Source organism: Pantherophis guttatus, chromosome 2 (assembly GCF_059756535.1).
Source record: "Pantherophis guttatus breed Tessera chromosome 2, ASM5975653v1, whole genome shotgun sequence".
NCBI classification, from domain to species: Eukaryota; Metazoa; Chordata; class Lepidosauria; order Squamata; family Colubridae; genus Pantherophis; species Pantherophis guttatus.
This window is the reverse complement of record NC_142064.1, coordinates 291,307,495-291,327,865: the sequence shown is the minus strand read 5'-3', so window position 1 is coordinate 291,327,865 and position 20,371 is coordinate 291,307,495.

Below are 20,371 nucleotides of genomic sequence, written 5' to 3'. Positions count from 1 at the left end.
CCACTTTGCCCTCCTGGACTCTCCGCAGCTCCAGCTTAGGCTCCTTCTGGGCACTCTGGGAACTCAGAGGGCATCTAGTCCGCCCCTCCAGTCCAGGCACCCAGAGAAAGGGAGGTTGGAGGAGAATCTTGGGGGGGGGAGGAGGGCAAAAGGAAGGGAGATTCTCCCCCGGAGCTGGCATGAAAGACCCCCCAGATTGCAGCCCCCCAAGACTGAAGGGATTCCCCTCCCCCCCTTTCTCCGCTTCTCTCTCTGCGTGGAACTCTCTCCTGCATCGGGCGAAGTCAAGGGAGGCTCTGCCCGGAGACCGATGACGCTGCAGAAGGGAGGATTCCCATTGGTCCTCCTGCTCTTTCTGGACACTCCCTCTTCCGAAGTCCCAGGAAAACTCCTCCCCCCCTCCAGACCCTCCGATTCCTCCTCTGGGGCTGGGAGCGTCTTTCTCCCCCCTTTGGGGCGCTTGTGGGGAGCCTCCATGGCTTTGGCTGGGCTCCCCCTGATGCTGCTGCTGGGGGCGCTGGGCCGGATCCCCGGGAGCGAAGGGGGGAAGGAGACCCCCGGTAAGGAGGGGGCTGGGCGGGAGAGGAGGGGGCTGGGAAGGGGGAAGGAAGCCGATGGGTCCCCAGAGCCTCCCCCAGCCTCCATCTCTGCGTGGTCTCCTCCCCCTTCCTCCCCACAGCCCCTCCCCCCAGGAGGACGGAGAGGGACCCTAATCCTAACCCTCCCCCCATGTAGCCAGGTGGGGGTCGCAGCCTCTCCTGTGCCTGGGTGGGAGGGGGCTGCATGGAAAGAGGAAGGGGAGGAAAAGCAAAGCGAAAGAGGGAAACTGAGGCATTTTCAGCCCTGAATCCCCAGAAGGGAAAAGAGGCATTTGAGCAAAAGTCTTTTTCCTTCTTCAGAAACTTCACTTTTTCTCCTGAATCTCAACTTTGAGGCTGTGAAGGTCAGGCAAGAGGGGGGCTTCGGGCCCTTCCTGGGGAGCCCCTGAATTTGGGGAGGAGGCCAGGAACTTCCATAATCCCTCTGGAGGGGAGGGGGAAGTAAGGGAGAAGGAGAGGGCAGGAGATCCTCCCTTTGAGAGGCTGTTTTTGGGGAGGGGGAGAGGAATCAGGAGTCCCTGAAAGGGAGGGAGCTGGGCTGAAGATATGGGGGAAGAAGAAAGGGGGGGACCCTGGGAGAGTCGGTCTAGATGTCCTCATTGTGCCCCCTCCCCAGATCCCCTCCCAAAGGAAGAGAGAATGGGGGGGATGGACGTTACTTTCCCTCCAGCCCCTCCCCCCCCAATTCCTGCCTGTTTGGATCCAACCTTCCCTGCAGAGAGGAGATCTGGCCGACCAGTTGAGCTTCTGCCTGTCTTTTCCCACCCCTCCCCCTCTTCCCTCCCCTCCCCCCTCCAGACCCCCCAGGAAGCCTCCCTTCCTCTCTGGGACTGAGAGAGTTCCCGTTCCCTCCTCCAGGGGGCGTCTTCCGCCAGTCCCTCCAAGGAAAGTCCCCCGCCACCCTCCCCCTTCCCGCGTAGACCCCCCCTCCTCTCCCAGCGGCTTTCTTCCTTCTCCTCCCCGCAGCCCTTTTCCTGCTCCAGTGGAAGCACGGGTGCCGCTTCCTCAACGGGACGCAGCGGGTGAGGTTCCTGGACCGATACATCTACGACCGGCAGGAGTTCGCCCACTTCGACAGCGACCTCGGGAAGTTCGTGGCCGTCACAGAGTTTGGGAAGGGGGATGTGGACAGGTGGAACAGGGATGAGCAGCTCCTGCAGTACAAGAAGGCCCAAGTGGATTCCTTCTGCCGACGGGCCTACAAGGTGGGCAGCTACCAGGCACCCAAGGCGGAGCGCACGATTGGCCGGAGAGGTGAGTCTGAGGGGGAGGGAGGGAGGGAGGGGGGCTCTTCCCTGGGAGGGGGAGGCCAGGACCCCCCCTCATTTCCTTTCATTCCTTTCGATTCTCCCTGATGGAGGTTTTGCTCCTCATTTATTTATTTATTTATTCTGCACTCTCAGATGGACAAAATCTTCTTCCCAGGCTCCAAACTCTCCTCCTGCCCGGAATCTGGAATCCCTTCGATCCATTTCCCATCCACCCCCAACAAAATCCATCCAAATATTGTTTTTTTCCGGTGGGAGGGGAATCCAACCAGGTCTCTCTCTCTCTCTCTCTCTCTCTCTCTCTCTCTGTCTCTCTCTCTCTGTCTCTCTCTCTCTCTCTCTCTCTCTCTGTCTCTCTCTCTCTCTCTCCTGCTCAATGCAGGGAGTCCTCCACTTAACAACAGTTCGTTTAGTTGAAAGTTACAGCAGCAGTGAAAACAAATGACTTCTGACCCTTTTTCACACTTACGACCGTTGCAGCCTCCCCAGGGTCACGTGATCCAAATCCAGATACTTGGCAACTGACTTATACTTGTGACAGTCACAGCGTCCCGGAGTCACGTGATCTCCTTTTGCGACCTTCCGATAAGCAAAGTCCGTGGGAAGCTGGATTCACTTAACAACCCTGCTACTCATTTAACAACTGCAGTGATTCAGTTAATGACTGTGGCAAGAAAGGTCGTAACATGGGGCAACATTCATTGAACAAACGTCTCGCTTAGCAACAGAAATCTTGGGCCCAATTGTGGTCATAAGTCGAGGACTCCCTGTATCTACATATATATTTCTCTCTATCCCTGATTCATTTCTAACCTATTCAGGAACCTCCTGTCTCCCTCCCTCTTCCCACCCAGAAGCCCCTCCCTCTCTTCCTCTGCTCCAGAAATCCTGTTTTGGGCACTTTGGGATAAAACCTTATTTTTTACCTAAAATAAAAAAAAAAAGAATTGGTGGACTCTTTTTCCCCTGTTGACCCCTTTCTATGGATCTTCTGCTTTTTTTTCCTCTTTCTTCATTCAGAGTCATTTCCAGTCCTGCAGCTTTTAAATCCAATGAAGAAAGAAATGAGTAACGGAAGCAGCCTAGAATTTGTAATCATGATTCAATGCTTAAACCGAGATCTAAAACCCCCAATAACAGGAACCCTGTTCTCTTCCGTTCTTCCTTCCTGGGGAGGCTCCTGATTTGGGGGGAGAGTCCAAAAACACCCACAAGCCTTAAAACTGAATTTGGGGTCACAAGAAAGAAATTGGGCCTCCATTCAGCCCTGAAGCCTCCGATTCTTTCCTTCTCTCTTCCAGATTCCTTCGATGTTGCCGACATTTCTTTTTCTACATTTTATTTCTTTGTCTAATAAAAATCTTCTATATTTCTATCCACTGATGGGGTTTCAGAGGCCAAAAGCATTGCGCAAATCAAGGATTTTAGCTGCCCTTGTTGCCATTCGGCCTTTCCAGGGAAATTATATTCCTTTTATTAGAATCAGAGAAGACTTGAAAGCATCTTCACTTAAGAACTGGTTAAGTTTAACTCCAGAGATTCTCCAAAAATAACATCTCACCATAGAATCTAATGAGATCTTTCTTCCATAAGAGGAAAACCTCCAGATCCTAAGAGAGAAAAGCCTCTTGGAGCATTTGCTCCTTCCGGAAATCATTGAATGTTTTAGGGGAACCAAAAGAGATTTTGCTCTCCACATATTCATAGTCTGGAGGCAAAACTCATTTTCACTCCTAAATTCTTCCCTGCAAACCTGGGAGGATTTTCAGCTGCCACATAAGATGCATTTGGAAATGTTTTTCCTACCAAAGAGGATATTTTCATGGAGATAATAATATTCAGCTGTGTTGTGTCCCTTGGTAGGTATTTAAAAGGAAAAAAAAAAACTTTTTCTGATCCAATTAAAATCCAGCAACTCCCATCTGGCCAAATTGGAACCCCAAAATCTTCACACGGCAGTCTTGTAAATAAGGAGGTTTGAGATGGGCTATAAAAATAAACATGGAAAAATACCAAATTGAAGCTTTAAAATCTGATCCTTCCATTTTCTTGCTAAAAGACTTTTTTTCTCATCCAAAATTTGCATTTCCTGTTTTTTTTAAAAAAAGCCATTTTCAGTTTGTAAAGCCTCTTCCTTCTTTTAGCAATTCCACAAAGGCCTTTAATGTCCCAAGAGGCAAATGGGATTTTCCTGAGAAAAGAAAACAACTCACACCTGAAATGTTGCTATTTGTCTGCGTGGAAACCTGACCAGATCCCAGGTTGGAATTACAAAGAACCATTTAAAAATGGGTCCTTCTTAAGCATCATAGAATTTACTGTTACTAAAAAAAACTCAATGAAAAAAAAAGGTTAGCAAAGGACTCTGGGCTGGAATGGATCTATTGTCAACTCTCTTGGGGGGCTCATCCAGACTAACCCCCCCCCATTAATCCATCCAAGAGTTGTGCCAGTTGGAGCACTTGCTGAAGGAGGAGATCCAGATCCCAGATCCCCTCTGGATCCCTTCCCCACTCCCTGCCCCCCTCATCCAGGGCAGAAGCTTCCCTCTGGGAGTCAGAGGGACCCCTCCCCACCTCCTTCCCCAGGAATGGCCGGTTCCTGCGGCTGGGAAGGAGGCCGGCTGGGTGCAGGCAGAGCCTGGTCTGAGGGGGGGGGTCTCCCCTTGAATCCCCCCAAAGCCCCCCCAGGAAGGATCCTCGAGAGAGATCATGAGATCCCCCAAAACCTCTTCTGCCCTTCCTGCTCTGAAGGGGGGATTCAGGGTCTCTCATCTTCAGTGGGGGATAAACTTTTCCTTCAGGGGATTCTGGCAGTTATGGGGAGCAAAGGGCTGCCCCCCCCATTGGGCTCCTTTGCCCTTTCCTTCAAAATGCCTCTTTCTGTTGAGGCTGCCTAAAATTGGGGGGTTTGCAGCCACATCACATTTTGTATTTTTCCCCCTGAAATCTTCTGCTGATTTTTTTGTTTATTTCTGCATCTTGTGGATCCTAAAGGGAGAAAAGGGAAAGTGGAAGGAGAAATTTTCTCTCTCCAAATAAAACTTTTTGAAAAGTGATTGAAACACCAAAGAAAATTGGGACAAAGATCTTCTCTTCTCTTCTCTTCTCTTCTCTTCTCTTCTCTTCTCTTCTCTTCTCTTCTCTTCTCTTCTCTTCCCTTCCCTTCCCTTCCCTTCCCTTCCCTTCTCTTATTTCTCTTCTCTTCTCTTCTCTTCTCTTCTCTTCTCTTCTCTTCTCTCCTCTCCTCTCCTCTCCTCTCCTCTCCTCTCCTCTCCTCTCTCTCCTCTTTTCTCTCTCTCTCTCTCTTTTTCTTTCTTTCCCTTGGCAAACTTGCTTGATCACCTTCAGGGCTGCCCAGAGGCATTTGGCTCCGTCCTCTCTCCTCTCCTCTCTAACCTCCGCATGAAGCCGCTGGGTGAGGCCATCCGTCACCAGGGCTGGAGGTCTCCTCCGTCTGCTGATGTGATAAGGTTTCATCTCCACCTCTGGGGACCCAGGAGATGCTGAGGCTGCCCCCTCGAGGGTCCCGGAGGCTGTGGGGGGAGGGGCTGAGTGGGGGATTAGGGGCTTCGTCTGAACCCTGGAAAGGCCAAAGGGCTTTGGGTGTTGGGAGCCCCAAGATGGGGGACTTTAACCAACTTCCTTCTGGGTGGAGCTGCATTGTCCCAGAGACCCAGTTGGCAATTCTGGAGATTCTCCTGGACTCCCGGAGAGCAGGTGGCAGTCACGGCTAGGAGAGTGTCTGTAAGACTTTGGGTTAGTTGTGACCACTTTGGCAAATAAATTTAATAAATAACTAAGTTTACTAAGCAAACAAACAAATAAATGTTGTGGTATTACACCTAATTAAAAGTGTGGTTTCATTTTCAACGAGATCCCATAAATCATCCGACTCGTGCTGCGTCTGTCCTTCCTGTCTTCTGCGTTACTTATTTCCATGTCCACCACATCTGGCAGAAGGTTCCTTCCACCTCTGGGCGTTTCCAGCATTTATCCCTGTCAGACATGCCTATTTGGGGAATTCTTTTTGGAGACTGTAATTGGTCCCAATCAGGAAGGATTTAACGTTTTTCCCTCTTTCAGGATCCCTTTTAATTTCTTGCTGCAATTTACTTTGGAAGATGACTTAAAACACAGTATATTTTCAGGAGTGAAAAGGGATCTTGGCCTGAACTAACCAACTTGGTCTTCCATTCTGGGCCCTGTTGTGTCTCTCATGTGCCTCCTTCACCTCCTTCCCTCCAGCCAAGCCCACCGTCTCCATCTCCCCCACCAAGATGGACCCCTCTTCCCCCAACACCATCCTCCTCTGCACCGCGACCGGCTTTTACCCCATGGAGATCGAGGTCCAGTGGCTGAAGAACGGGCGGCTGGAGGACGAGGGCGTGGCCTTTGGGGAGGAGCTCCAGAACGGAGACTGGACCTACCAGCTCCAGGTGATGTTGGAGACCCAGCCCCAATGGGAGGATGTCTACACTTGCAAGGTGGGGCATGCCAGCCTGGAGGCCCCCATTACCATCCAGTGGGGTAAGCTTCTCCCTCCCCTCCCTCTCTTCCTGCCCTGAGAAGGGGGAGAAACCCACCCCATGGGGGAGATGGAATGGACCCTCCTGGGGGAAGGTGGGCCTGATCCTCCTGCTCAGGTGAGGCTCCTTCTCCTTCCCCAGAGCCCCCTTCCTCCAGCTCTGCCAGGAGCAAACTCTGGACGGGGATCATGGGGGCCGTGATAGGAGTGGCCTTCCTGGCTGTGGGGCTCTTCTCCTACCTGAAGAGCAAGAAAGGTGAGTCTGGGGGGCTGGAGGAGAGGTTGTGGGGAGGGGACCCTCTAGGGGAGGCCTCTCATCAAGCTTAGCAGGTGGCCAGGAGGGGCCCCTGGAGGAATATTTGTGGGAACTTCTGTTCCTCAAGCGGTTATTAAGTGAAGATCCTGCAAACTATTATGGGCTATCAAAGGGGATAGGGACTACCCCCCCCAGTCCTCCAGCCCATAAAGGTTTCTGATTGAGTCTTTTTCACTTTCCAGCAATTCCCATCCGACCTCCTGCAGGTGAGTTTCTCCTCTTCCCCCTTATCTGAACCCCTCCTACAAGTTATTGGAGGTTTTTAAATTTCCTTAATTGTTCCTTTAAAAAAATATGCCTGGGCAATATCTCCTTGCTGTAGATACAGCAGATTTTTGATTTTTGTCAGCTTTTCCTTACAGAACTCTGAAAAAGTACTGCAATCAAAAACAAAACACACCCAAATGCTAAAATCTTGCCCAGAATATTTCCAAGTTTGTGGAAATTGCAAAAGGGAAGGGAAGGTGGGGGGCATTCCTTCCCATTCCTCCCTTGGGGAGGGAGCACCCCAGGTTTAGATTCCCCCACGGATTTTGTAAGCACCCCCCCATTCTGTTAGGGTCACTGTGGAGGGAGGTTCCTGAGGGTATTCAGGCATGGGGACAAATTCCACCCTGTGGCTATTTTAGAAGGGGTGAGTCCCATGCTACTATGCACTGCGGTATTGAAGGCCACTTCAGCAAATGGCAGGAGATCTGCCCAGCTAAATTGCTGATAATTATCGTAGCATCTCAGGTATTGTTCTATCACTGCGTTCGCTCGTTCTATACCTCCGTTCGTCCTCGGGTGGGAGGTGGAGGTGAGTCCTTGAGATGAAACTATCAACTTAATGAACTCCCTCCAAAACTTCGCCCTGAACTGCACCCCACCCTCCAGTCCGAGAGGATCCTTCTTGGCACCCCATGCAGACTCCTTTGGGTTCATTAGTTGGAACCTGGACAGGCCCTTCTTCCTGACCCCCCTTCTCCTTCTGAAGATTCCCACAATTTCTGGCCAAGTGAGCCCAGGCTCCCCCCTTTGCTGCCACCCCCATCGTAGCCCCGTCTTCTTTCTTCATATGAAGCATCCCAGCCTTTTCCTCCCTGAAATGGGCGGATTCTCTCTCTATGTGTCCCTGCCTGTCAATCACCCCCCTGCAGTGGGGGCCTGACTTGGGGGTGGGGGATGAAAGGGAAGAAGAATATATTATTTACAGGAAAAGTGTCTCTTTATATTCTGATTTTCTCTCCCATCTCTTTTTCTACAGCACTCGTGAATTAATCCTGCTCTCCGATGCAAAAGCATATTTTTTCTTTAACAGCTGAAGACTCTTTGTCCTGTTTGCAACCTGTGAGAAATGGAGGCTGAAGGTGGCAGTTTGGGGGGAGGAGGAGAATGGCAGCCTGGACCTTCTCCTGCTGAGACACACATACACACCAGCTTCCTTTCAGGGCCTCCCTTTCTTCTGAGGGAGGGGTGGAGACCATCTAGACTGTCCCCAGGGATGCTAGGTGGACCTGTCACTCCAGACCCCTCAACTCTCCAGGCTTTGAACCCTCAGCAGCTTCATCCACATTATTCTTCCTCCCACTCACTTCCCTTCCCTTCGCTTTGCTATAAAATAATAAACTTCAGATGTAAGAAAACCCTGGAATCCTCCCTTCCTCTTCCTCCTCTTCCTCTTTGCTGCCCCCGCAGGAGGCTCCTCCCTCCGCTGCCTCTGGATCCACCATCCTGGCTACTTTGGGTCCGAAGTCAGAACTGGTGGCATGCAGAGCCATTTCACCTGGCATGCAGGGCACACCCATTCCTCTTCTGGGTTTCTGGCACACGCATGTGCATCGTCCTGATTGTCGCGCACGCATGCGTGCTAGTAAACAGAAGACTAGCTGGCCGGTGCACATGCGTGCCCCAGGACATCCACCCCCTTGCCAGCCAGGATCACTGCCCCAGTCGCTCCCCTGTACCCGCTCGCCTGCCTGCCTACCTTGTCATCGACACTGCAAGGAAAGGCCCCGAAGCTGCACTGCCTGGGATCCACATGGGATGCCGCAGAGAGGAAGGGAAGCCCCAGCCTAGCGGGCAGCTCTGCTCCTTTTCTTCTTCTGGGTTCCGGCGTGCCCTCTCACCCCTGTCAGCCAGGAGAAGGAGAAGCGAGCTGCCTCCAGGAGGACTGGAGGAGAGTGCGGTAAGCGGTAAGAGGCACACCGGCTGGAAAGCAGTCATGCTCCCTTGGAAGAAGTGGCAAGAGAGGGTTGCACCAACCTTTGCCGGCGTGAATGGCCATGCTGGATGCTGTCCAGAGCTCGAGGCAACACCAGGGAAGGAAGAGCGGGCGGGGCAGCCTCTGCCCAGCCAGCAAATGCTCCCCCATGCGCCTGATCTGGCCGGTCGCTCCTACCCTTCCCCGTGCAGCCTGCAGCTCCCAGCAGAGAGGAGCCCAAGCAAGCCGCGCATTCGGAGCTTCCCTGTTGGGGCCGAGAGCACTTCCGCTGCATGCCGCCCTCCCTTCTCTGGGGAAGGAGCCAGCTGGCCTGCTCACCATGAGCTTTCCTGCCCCGAGCACAGCGCACAAGCTGCCCCGGTGCTTCCCAAACTTTGGGGCGGGGCTGAGGGCAGGTGGGAGGCGGAGAGGGAGGAGCAGGCAGCTGCTATGCCTAGGAGCTCTGGGGAGAGGCGGCCGAAAGCTCCATGCAGAGGCCGCCAATCACGAGCCCAGGAGCCGCTTGTTTCTCTTCCACGGGAACGGCTCGGCTACTTCGAAGCGAGCGGCTGGGAAGTTTCCTCGCCGAGAAACGGGCAGGCGGACGCTGCGCTTGTAGGGGGAAGCGGCACCACACAGCTCCCTCCCTTTCCCCCCGGCTGACTCCGATCCCGGCCCTGCCGCTCCTCAGCCTCCTTCCGCTCTGGAGTTTCCCGCTCTCCGCAGCTCAGCGCTCTTTTCTTTTTAAAAAAATAATTTTTATTATGAAACATTAAAACAAAACATACAACATTTATATATACAAACTCTTTTTACAGCTCTTTCGTAGTGATCCTTCCTTATTGTTTACTATTTATACAAATTTTTACTTCATCTTATTCCATATTATTATCTGTCTCCTTCTCAAAGGCGCCTAGAAGAAAATGGCGGGAAAAAAGGGAAACGCCCCCTTTCCACCCACAGCAACCAATCAGAGCGCAGATTCCCTCAGGCGGGAGCCCTCCCTCCCTCCCTCCCTCCCTCAGCCACAAAGGGGTGTTCTGGATCATTCTAGACTTTCCTTCCCCAGCTGTTAAATTGAACACATTTAAAGTGTTCAAAGGAAACGGACCTAAAATGACTTTGCTTTTGTCCGTTAGATTGAATTGTCCTTCTAGAAATGGCTGCTGACATATTAAGGTGTAAAAGCAAAAAGTTGTTTTTTTAAAAAATCTTCTACTGTGCTGAAAAGAGCCGGAAGTCAAAGCCTTTTTTCCTTTTTGCCCCTTGAACCTCAGACTTTCTTTTCCCCTCTTTTTCTCCTTCCCCTGATTTCCTATTTCTGTCTTTCTTTGCGGTTTATGAAATAAATAAATAAATAAGAAACAGACCTAAAAAAAGGAGGAGGTGAAATTGCAGGATAGGTAAGAAATAACCAAACCGCTCTAGAAAAGCAACAGAAGAAAGACGAAAACCTTCCATGCATTTCAGATAATATAAAAGGGGGAAAAGAAGGATGGAGCCATGGGGGTATATTGGAAGCCACCCAACCCCCAAATCAAATGGTCACTAAATGAACCGTTGTAAATCAAGGACTTTCTTCAATCTGCTTCAACGGAGGGAGAAAAGCTTGTTTCATGATGGTTTCATGCCTTCAAGTTGGTGTCGATGTTTAGCCACCCATGGATAGACTTTCTCTGGGGAGACCCCTCCCCATCCCCCTCCTCCAGGTCCTCTGAACAGTGTCCCCCCCCCAACTGCAACTGAGTCCCTCCCCCTCCATGCTGGTCCCCCTTTTCCCCTCTTCCCTCCCTTCCTTCCTCCGTCAGAGCCTCCCCAGAGAGCAGGGAGGGTCTCCCCACAAAGGGTCCCAAGGGGGAGAATGTGGGTCCTTTGAGTGACATTTCTCCAACCCTCCATCGGTTTCTTTCCTGGGCTCTCCAGGGTCTCCTCGGGGGTCAGGAAGGGCCCCTTCAGCCTCCTCCAATGGGGCAGAGGACCTTGTGGCTGCCCCACCTGCAGACTCAGCCATGGGGCGGAGGAGGAGGAGGAGGGGAGGCCCTGAAGTGCCCTGAGGGTGAATGGAGGCTTGTTGCCTGCTGGATCCTGGCCAGGTCCTCAGTTCCGCTTCGGAGGAGCCCAAAGCTTCAGGCTGGGGAAGCGAAGCCCAAGCGCCTCTGCGGCTCTTGGGGGCTGGAGAAGGAAACTCTGTGTGTGTGTGTATTTGTGTGTGTGTGAAGCTGGGGATGGCAGAGGGAACTCGGAGGAGAGCACAATATTTGGGGGGTTGGAAGCATGAAAGGGGCCCAGAGGTTCTGCCTGGGTCAGGTGAGGGGTGGAGGCCCCACAGAGGCTGCCTGGATCTGGGGCTGACTGTGTGTGAGTGGCTGTGTCAGATACACAACTGTGGGGCAGATGCTGGGGGGGACCTGGCTCTGGGCTGCTGAGGCTGGTGCTGGGCCAGGGGGGAGTTTGACCCCTCCAGCCCCCCCATCCCTGGAAAGGACCCAGGCCACCTCTGGACCCCCAAAGCTCTTGAAACAGGATCCGGAATTCAGGATCTCTCTGAGCCGCCTTTGCGTAACTGAGCAGAACCCGAATCTCCCCCAAAGACTAGAAAAAAAGTTTTCTATGGATGAAGTGAAAGAGGAGAAGAAGAAACAGAAGGTCTCCTTTTGGGATAGTTTGGGGGGGGGGAGATTTCCTGACTGTGATGGTGAAAAGGCTGTAATTCCTGATCCCTGAAGTCCCCAGGATTTCTATTAAAATTCCAGGTTGTTCTATAAATTATAAATTTATTCTTCGGTTTAATATACTGTCCCTCCATCCTTCCTGAAATCTTTTACAAGGAAAAAAATTCACTCAGATCCTCTGACACATCATATCCGTGGATATGGATTTTCTTCTCCATCTTTTGGGAAAATGTTTCCTCCAACTCCCCTCCAGAAGAACTAAATTCATCTCAGAATCTGGATTCTTAGGACTTGGGAGTCCCAGGACTGATTCCTTTCCCCCTAAAATCCCCTTTTCTCTCAGGATCCCTGCAGGCAAAATGAGTGAGTTGAGTTCCCTGGCAAAGAACAAAAGGGAGGAAAGGAGAATCTGCTCCTTCATAATATAAAATGTTTCTGAGATTTATGGAGCTTAAAGGTTTATTTCAAATCACGGCAGAGTTTTGGAAAGGAGGGAAAAGCTGCATTTATGTGAAAACGATATTTCTCTTCAAAAGACATTTTGTATGAACACACCTACAAAAGTTGGAGGACAAAACGCCCTCAAAATTTCCAGGGAGGAAAAACTGCCTTGAGGGCCCTTTGGCTGAGAATTGGGGGGGGGGACGGAGGAAGAGCTGCTGCTCAGACGGGGGGGGGGGGGACTCCCTGAATTCTGGGCTTGGGCCGGAAGAGAAGGGGGGATGGAGGGTCTTGGCTGGCCTCCAGCCCTTGGGATCTCCCTCGCTCACTTGGGATCCCACAAGATCCGGCTGGATTAGGAGGGATCCCTGCAGATCCTGCGTGGCCTGTCAGCTGAGGGTTTTCCTGGCTTCCCTTCGGATTGGGGAGAGCGTGTGACCCCCAAGTCCCGGCTGGCTGTGGGGCTGCCCCTCCCCCCTTGGCATCCAGGGCAGCTGCTGGGGGTCCCTCCTCCCCTTCTGAGCCCCGAAGGACCCCTCGAGCTCTGGATCCACTTTGCCCTCCTGGACTCTCGGCTGATCCAGCTTAGGCTCCTTCTGGGCACGGTGGGAACTCAGAGGGCATCTAGTCCGCCCCTCCAGTCCAGGCGCCCAGAGAAAGGGAGGTTGGAGGAGACTGGGGGGGGCAAAAGGAAGAGGACATTCCCCTCCGGAGCTGGCATGAAAGACCCCCCAGATTGCAGCCCCCCAAGACTGAAGGGATCCCCTCCCCCACTTTCTCCGCTTCTCTCTCTGCGCAGAACTATCTCCTGCATCGGGCGAAGTCGAGGGAGGCTCTGCCCGGAGACCGATGACGCTGCAGAAGGGAGCATTCCCATTGGTCCTCCTGCTCTTTGAGGACACTCCCTCTTCCGAAGTCCGAGGAAAACTCCTCCCCCCCTCCAGACCCTCCGATTCCTCCTCTGGGGCTGGGAGCGTCTTTCTCCCCCCTTTGGGGCGCTTGTGGGGAGCCTCCATGGCTTTGGCTGGGCTCCCCCTGATGCTGCTGCTGGGGGCGCTGGCCCGGATCCCCGGGAGCGAAGGGGGGGAGGAGACCCCCGGTAAGGAGGGGGCTGGGCGGGGGAGGAGGGGGCTGGGAAGGGGGAAGGAAGCCTCCAGCAGCCTCGATCTCTGCGTGGTCTCCTCTCCCTTCCTCCCCACAGCCCCCCCAGGAGGACGGAGAGGGACCCTAATCCTAACCCTTCTCCCAGGTAGCCGAGGTGGGGGTCGCAGCCTCTCTCGCCCCTCCCCCATGTCTGGGAGGGAGGGGCTGCATGGAAAGAGGAAGGGAGGAAAAGCAAAAGAGGGAAACTGAGGCATTTTCAGCCCTGAATCCCCAGAAGGGAAAAGAGGCATTTGAGGCATTTGGGCTTCTTCACAAACTTCACTTTTTCTCCTCAATCTCAGATTGGAGGCTTCGGAGGTCAGGCAAGAGGGGGGCTTCAGGACCTTCTGGGGAGCCTCTGAATTTGGAGACCAAGAACCCCCATAATCCCCCTGGAGGGGAGGGGGAAGGGAGGGAGGAGGAGGGGGAGGGAGACCCTCCCTTTGAGAGGCTCTTCGGGGGGGCTGCACTGCAGGGTCTTTTTGGGGAGGCGGAGAGGAAAGAGGGGTGATCCTCCACAGTCCCCCAAAGGGAGGGAGCTGGGCTGAAGATTCGGGGGAAGAAGAAAAGTGGGGGGAGACGGAGGGAAGATGAGGCCTGAAGGGCTGGGAGACCCCAGGAGGGTCGGTCTAGATGTCCTCGTTGTGGCCCCTCCCCATATCCCCTCCCAAAGGAAGAGAGAGTGGGGGGAATGGAAGCTACTTTCCCTCCAGCCCCCCCCCCATCCTTCCTGCCCCTTGAGGTCCAACCTTCCCTGCAGAGACTGAAGATCCCGGTTGAGCTCCTGCCTGCCTTTTCCCACCCCTCCCCCTCTTTCCTCCCCTCCCCCCTCCAGACCCCCCAGGAAGCCTCCCTTCCTCTCTGGGACTGAGAGTTCCCGTTCCCTCCTCCAGGGGGCGTCTTCCGCCAGTCTCTCTCGGAAGGACTCCCGCAACTGCCCCCTCCCGCTTGGATCCCCCCTCCTCTACTAACGGCTGTGCGCGATGGGCCCTGGAGTCCCTCCTGATGGCCTTCCCTCCCCCTCCTCCTCGCAGTACATTTCCTGGTCCAGCAGAAGGGCGAGTGCCGCTTCCTGAACGGGACGCAGCGGGTGAGGCTCCTGGACCGCTACTTCTACGACCGGCAGGAATACGTCCGCTTCGACAGCGACCTCGGGAAGTTTGTGGCCGTCACGGAGTTTGGGAAGGTGGATGCGGACAAGTGGAACAGGGACGAGGTTGGCCTGCAGATCTGGAAGGCCCAAGTGGATTCCTTCTGCCGGCACAACTACGGGGTGTACAGCTACCAGGCGGCCAAGAGGGAGGAGCGCCTGATTGGCCGGAGAGGTGAGTCTGGGGGGGAGGGAGGGAGGGGGGGAGGCCAGGACCCCCCTTTCCTTTCCTTTCCTTTCATTCCTTGGGATCCTCCCGGATGGAGGTTTTGCTCCTTATTTATTTATTTATTTATTTATTTATTTATTTATTTATTTATTTATTTATTTATTTATTTATTTATTCTGCACTCTCAGATGGACAAAATCTTCTTCCCAGCCTCCAAACTCTCCTCCTGTCTGGAATCTGGGATCCCTTTGATCCATTTCCCCCCCACAAGAAAATCCATCCAAATAGATTTCTTTTGGGGTGGGGGAGGGGAATCCAGCCAGCTCTCTCTCTCTCCTGCTCAATACTGGCAGTCCTCCACTTAACAACAATTCGTTTAGTGACCGTTGAAAATTACAACCGCAGTGAAAAAAAATGACTTATGACCCTTTTTCACACTTACGACCGTTGCAGCCTCCCCAGGGTCATGTGATCAGAATCCAGATGCTTGGCAACAGACTCATACTTGTGACGGTCACAGCGTCCCGGAGTCACGTGATCCCCTTTTGCGACCTTCCAATAAGCAAAGTCCGTGGGGAAGCCGGATTCACTTAACAACCCTGCTACTCATTTAACAACTGCAGTGATTCACTTAATGACTGTGGCAAGAAAGGTCGTAACATGGGGCAATATTCATTGAACAAACATCTCACTTAGCAACAGAAATCTTGGGCCCAATTGTGGTCGTAAGTCGAGGACTCCCTGTATCTACATATATTTTTCTCTCTATCCCTGATTCATTTCTATCCTATTCAGGGACCTCCCGTCTCCCTCCCTCTTCCCACCCAGAAGCCCCTCCCTCTCTTCCTCTGCTCCAGAAATCCTGTTTTTGGCACTTTGGGATAAAAAAATGTGGGTTTCATTTTACCCAAAATAAAAAAAAAGAATTAGCGGACACTTTTTCACCTGTCGACCCCTTTCTATGGATCTCCTGCTTTTTTTTCCTCTTTATTCACTCAGAGTCATTTCCAGTCCAGCAGCTTTTCAATCCAATAAAGAAAGAAATGAGTAACGGAAGCAGCCTAGAATTTGTAATCATGATTCAATGCTTAAACCGAGATGTAAAAACCCCAATAACAGGAACCCTGATCGCTTCCGTTCTTCCTTCCTGGGGAGGCTCCTGATTTGGGGGAGAATCCAAAAAAACCCACAAACCTTAAAACTGAATTTGGGGTCCTAAGAAAGAAATTGGGCCTCCATTCAGCCCTGAAGCCTCAGATTCTTTCATTTTCCCTTCCAGCTTCCTTCAATGTTGCCTACATTTCTTTTTCTACATTTTATTTCTTTCTCTAATAAAAATCTTCTATATTTCTATGGACTGATGGGGTTTCAGAGGCCAATCAAGGATTTTAGCTGCCCTTGTTGCCATTCGGCCTTTCCAGGGAAATTATATTCCTTTTATTAGAATCAGAGAAGTCTTGAAAGCATCATCACTTAAGAACTGGTTAAGTTGAATGTTCCCATTGTGACTCCAGAGATTCTCCAAAAATAACGTCTCACCATAGAATCCAACAAGATCCTTCTTCCATAAGAGGAAAACCTCCAGATCCTAAGAGAGAAAAGCCTCTTGGAGCATTTAAGCATTATAGAATTTACTGTTAATAAGAAAATCCTTCAAGAGAAAAAAAAAATGGTTAGCAAAGGACTCTGGGCTGGAATGGATCTATTGTCAGCTCTCTTGGGGGGCTCATCCAGACTAACCCCCCCCATTAATCCATCCAAGAGTTGTGCCAGTTGGAGCATTTGCTGAAGGAGGAGATCCAGATCCCAGATCCCCTCTGGATCCCTTCCCCACTCCCTGTCCCCCTCATCCAGGGCAGAAGCTTCCCTCTGGGAGTCAGAGGGACCCCTCCCCACCTCCTTCCCCAGGAATGGCCGGTCCCTGCGGCTGGGAAGGAGGCCGGCTGGGTGCAGGCAGAGCCTGGTCTGGGGGGGGTCTCCCTTTGAATCCCCCCAAAGCCCCCCCCCCCAGGAAGGATCCTTGAGAGAGATCATGAGATCCCCCAAAACCTCTTCTGTCCTTCCTGCTCTGAAGGGGGGATTCAGGGTCTCTCATCTTCAATGGGGGAGAAACTTTTCCTTCAGGGGATTCTGGCAGTTATGGGGAGCAAAGGGCTGCCCCCCCCCCATTGGCTCCTTTGGCCTTTCCTTCAAAATGCCTCTTTCTGTTGAGGCTGCCTAAAATTGGGGGGTTTTGAAGCCACATCACATTTTGCACTTTTCCCCCTGAAATCTTCTGCTGATTTTTTTGTTTATTTCTGTATCTTGTGGATCCTAAAGGGAGAAAAGGGAAAGTGGAAGGAGAAATTTCCTCTCTCCAAATAAAACTTTTTGAAAAGTGATTGAAACACCGAAGAAAATTGGGACAAAGATCTTCTCTTCTCTTCTCTTCTCTTCTCTTCTCTTCTCTTCTCTTCTCTTCTCTTCTCTTCTCTTCTCTTCTCTTCTCTTCTCTCATCTCCTCTTTTCTTCTCCTCTCCTCTCCCCTCCCCTCCCCTCTTCTCTCCTCTCTTTTCTCCTCTCTCTCTCTTTCTCTCTGTCTCTCTCTCTCTGTCTCTCTCTCTTTCTCTTTCTCTTTCTTTCTTTCTCTTGGCAAACTTGGTTGATCACCTTCAGGGCTGCCCAGAGGCATTTGGCTCCGTCCTCTCTCCTCTCCTCTATAACCTCCGCATGAAGCCGCTGGGTGAGGCCATCCGTCACCAGGGCTGGAGGTCTCCTCCGTCTGCTGATGTGATAAGGTTTCATCTCCACCTCTGGGGACCCAGGAGATGCTGAGGCTGCCCCCTCGAGGGTCCCGGAGGCTGTGGGGGGAGGGGCTGAGTGGGGGATTAGGGGCTTCGGCTGAACCCTGGAAAGGCCAAAGAGCTTTGGGTGTTGGGAGCCCCAAGATGGGGGACTTTAACCAACTTCCTTCTGGGTGGAGCTGCATTGTCCCAGAGACCCAGTTGGCAATTCTGGAGATTCGCCTGGACTCCCGGAGAGCAGGTGGCAGTCACGGCTAGGAGAGTGTCTGTAAGACTTTGGGTTAGTTGTGTCACTTTGGCAAATAAATTTAATAAATAACTAAATTTACTAAACAAACAAACAAATGTTGTGGTATTGCACCTAATTAAAAATCTGATTTCATTTTCAACGAGATCCCAAGAATCATCCGACTCGTGCTGCGTCTGTCCTTCCCGTCTTCTGCATCATTTCTTTCCTGTTGTGTCTCTCATGTGGCTCCTTCTCCTCCTTCCCTCCAGCCAAGCCCACCGTCTCCATCTCCCCCACCAAGATGGAGCCCTCTTCCCCCAACACCATCCTCCTCTGCACCGCGACCGGCTTTTACCCCGTGGAGATCGAGGTCCAGTGGCTGAAGAACGGGCGGCTGGAGGAGGAGGGCGTGGCCTTTGGGGAGGAGCTCCAGAACGGAGACTGGACCTACCAGCTCCAGGTGATGCTGGAGACCCAGCCCCAACGGGGGGATGTCTACACTTGCAAGGTGGGGCATGCCAGCCTGGAGGCCCCCATTACCGTCCAGTGGGGTAAGCCCCTCCCTCCCCTCCCTCCCCTCCTGCTCTGGGGACCCCACCCTGCCCTGAGAAGGGGAAGAAGCCCACCCCATGGGGAGAGTTAGAATGGACCCTCCTGGGGGAAGGTGGGCCTGATCCTCCTGCTCAGGTGAGGCTCCTTCTCCTTCCCCAGAGCCCCGTTCCTCCAGCTCTGCCAGGAGCAAACTCTGGACGGGGATCATGGGGGCTGTGATAGGAGTGGCCTTCCTGGCTGTGGGGCTCTTCTCCTACCTGAAGAGCAAGAAAGGTGAGTCTGTGGGCCTGGAGGAGAGGTGGTGGGGAGGGGACCCTCTAGGGGAGGCCTCTCCTCAAGCTTAGCAGGTGGCCAGGAGGGGCCCCTGGAGGAATATTTATGGCAGATTCACTTATTTGAGGGGCTATAAGTGAAGATCACACAACCTATTATGGGCTATCAATGGGGAGGGGGTCCCGCTGAGTCCTCCAGCCCATGAAGGGTCCTGATTGGGTCTTTTTCTCCTTCCAGCAATTCCCATCCAACCTCCTGCAGGTGAGTTTCTCCTCTTCCCCCTCATCTCAGCCCCTCCTAAGAGTTATAGGTGGCTTTTAAAATTCCTCAATTGTTCCTTTTTAAAAAAAAAAACTTGCCTGAACAAAATCTCCTGGTTGTGGATAAGAGCAGTTTTTTGGATTTGGGGCAACGTTTCTTTACAGAGACCTGAAAAAGTATTGCAATCAAAAACAAAAGCACACAGAAATGCTAAAATCTTTCCCAGAATTTTTCCACATTTTGGGAAATTGCAAAAGGGAAGGGAAGGAGGGGGCCATTCCTCCCTTGGGGAGGGAGCACCCCGGGTTTAAATTCCCCCATACATTTTGTAAGCAACCCACCCATTCTGTTAGGCCACGCCCACCCAGTCACATTAACCCCCCCCCACCAAGCCACGCCCACAGAACCAGAAATAACAAATTTTACATTTCACGCCTACTATGCACTGTGGTATTGTAGGTCACTTCAGCAAATGGCAGGAGATCTGCCCAGCTAAACTGCTGATAATGAACTTAGCATCTCAGGTATTGTTCTGTCATTGGATTAACTCGTTCTATACCTCCGTTCGTCCTCGGGTGGGAGGTGGAGCTGAGTCCTTGAGATGAACCTATCAACTTAATGAACTCCCTCCAAAACTTCTCCCTGAACTGCACCCCACCCTCCGGTCCGAGAGGATCCTTCTTGGCTCCCCATACAGACTCCTTTGGGTTCATTAGTTGGAACCTGGACAGGCTCTTCTTCCTGACCCCCCTTCTCCTTGTCAGGATTCCCACAATTTCTGGCCAAGTGAGCCCAGGCTCCCCCCTTTGCTGCCACCCCCATCGTAGCCCCGTCTTCTTTCTTCATATGAAGCATCCCAGCCTTTTCCTCCCTGAAATGGGCGGATTCTCTCTCTATGTGTCCCTGCCTGTCAACCACCCCCCTGCAGTGTGGGTCTGCCTTGGGGGTGGGGGATGAAAGGGAAGAAGAATATAGTATTTACAGGAAAAGTTTCTCTTTATATTCTGATTTTCTCCCCCATCTCTTTTTCTACAGCACTCATGAATTAATCCTGCTCTCCGATGCAAAAGGATATTTTTTATTGAACAGCTGAAGACTCTTTGTCCTGTTTGCAGCCTGTGAGAAATGGAGTCTGAAGGTGGCAGTTTGGGGGGAGGAGGAGAATGGCAGCCTGGACCTTCTCCTGCTGAGACACACATACACACCAGCTTCCTTTCAGGGCCGCTCTTTCTTGTGAGGGAGGGGTGGAGACCGTCTAGACTGTCCCCAGGGATGCTAGGTGGACCTGTCACTCCAGACCCCTCAACTCTCCTGGCTTTGAACCCACAGCAGCTTCATCTACATTATTCTTCACACGAATCACTTCCCTTCCCTTCGCTTTGCTATAAAAGAATAAACTTCAGATGTAAGAAAACCCTGGAATCCTTCCTTCCTCTTCCTCCTCTTCCTTTTTGGTGCCCCCGCAGGAGGCTCCTCCCTCCGCTGCCTCTGGATCCACCATCCAGGCTACTTTTGGTCCGAAGCCAGAACTGGTTCAGGAGGAGGGTGGGCAGATCCAGGGAGGTGAAGGGGCAGGACCCCCATTTCTGCTCAGAGGCCCCCTTGCTCTGCTTCCCCTCAAGCCCCCTTTGGAGGAGCAGAAGGGCAGCAGGCACAGTCCTCCCTGAGCATTTGTGGGGAGCCATTGGGGGGCACCTGAGACTCCCCTATATTCATTCAGCCATTTCAGCCATTTCTCCCCTTCAGAACTGGAGGGTCCTGCCCCATTGTGGCACCCAATGGCTCCCTCCCTCTTTGGGGCTCAGA